At 49.0% G+C, this 1,593-nt stretch overlaps 1 protein-coding gene across 1 annotated transcript in view; it reads left to right on the top strand.

Annotated features, from left to right (window-relative positions):
• Positions 1–1,593, top strand: part of Tmem50a (transmembrane protein 50A) — a 17,006-nt gene that overhangs the window by 6,599 nt on the left and 8,814 nt on the right. The window lies entirely within an intron of this gene.

Raw genomic sequence — 1,593 nt, forward strand, 5'->3', positions numbered from 1 at the left:
GCCACCACCGCCCTGGCAAATGATAGTGTCTTAAATGACTGCAGGTGCAGATAGGAAAACACAAAACCAGCTAGGGGCTGGGGCCTGGAGAGTAATCGGGAACTGGACAGGGGTCAGAGCTGGAGAGGAAAGAAAGGCTCACTGAAGCTGTGACTGAGAATCTGAAACTTTCCTTTTGCGTTTGGCCTTCTAGCTGTACAATATTAACTCTGTTTCTCTTCCTGTCTCTCTGACTGACCCTCTGTGTTTGACAGGTTGTCATGGATTCTCATCTCTTTGTGCCCCATTCCAGATCACCTCAGGGTCCTTCCCATCCTGTTGAATGAATTCCAAGGACTTTTCCTTGTTCCTGTACTTCTATGTTTCCTATATTACAAATGCTTCCTCTTGAGACCCGTTAATTATTTTTGAGACACGGTCCCACTATGTAACTAGATTGGCAATTTCCACACGTCACCCTCCCAGTTGCTGGGGTTACATATGTGCACCCCACACAGGCCTTTTCTTGCCATGCTGTGGTCCTTTGCTCAGATATCTGCCAACCCTTGGCATCCATTTTTAGGTGAGCAGTCTGGGAGGTTGAGAACGCTCCAGTCCTGCGTCAGGACTTCAGCTCTGGATGAGCGGGTGAGGGCCTGCTGTTCTGCTGAACACCCAGGAAAGGGGGTTTCCCTCTGGGCATCGGAGCTCTCAGCAGCTGGAATTCTCCCATAACATTCCCTGCTTACGAGGACAAGTAGTGGCATGGGCCGCTATAGGCCGGAGGGATTGGCAAATTATGAGCACATCTAGTTTGCAGACCAAGTTTTCCTGGGACACCCCACACCCTGCTATTGTTGTCTTTCCATGCGCACATGTATGTATTTGTGTGTGCATGCTTGTGTGTGTGCGCACATCCTCCTTGTGGTGCTTGGGATGCAACCCAGGGCCTTGAGCATGCCAAGCAAGCACTCTGGCATAGCCATGCCCTTATCCTTTCCCCATGTGTGATTATGGGTCCTTGTTTATGACGGTGTGACAGGCGCTTCATCGTTCATGGACCTAAAACATTCTATGATCTTTAAGGAAATTCAGACAAATTCAGGGGAAGTTTGCAGGTGCCGGGAAAGCAGGCTAAATTTGTTCTTATGTCCACAGACCTTCTGATGACCCTGTTCCCACCCCCTGGTCACTAAGCCTTCCGTTCCCAGCCCTGCACCGAGGCTTCTCCGTGCAGACTGAGTGCGAGATCCTCTCTGCTTTCCCCCTGCTCCACACATGCCGAGAACCTTCATCTGCAAACATTCCCCAGCCTCCTGTCTTTCTCATATATATTTCCTTCCTTGCTCATGGCGGGGGTGGGCGGGAGTGCAGTGAGGTTTGAGAAGTCTCCGTATATAGCCCAAGCTGGCCTCGAACATTATGATCCTCCTGCCTCGTATGTTGTCACTTCTTTGTACACCTGTATCAGTCTCTCTTCATCTCTATGGGTGGTCCTCTTGTTCCTTCTCTCTCTCTGTGCCAGGGGGAGGTGAAAATACACCCACTCCAGATACAGGAACCTTGCAAGATTTATTTTATACTATATTTTATTTATTTATTTATTTATTTATT

This window comes from Microtus ochrogaster, chromosome 10 (assembly GCF_000317375.1).
Source record: "Microtus ochrogaster isolate Prairie Vole_2 chromosome 10, MicOch1.0, whole genome shotgun sequence".
Lineage (NCBI taxonomy): Eukaryota > Metazoa > Chordata > Mammalia > Rodentia > Cricetidae > Microtus > Microtus ochrogaster.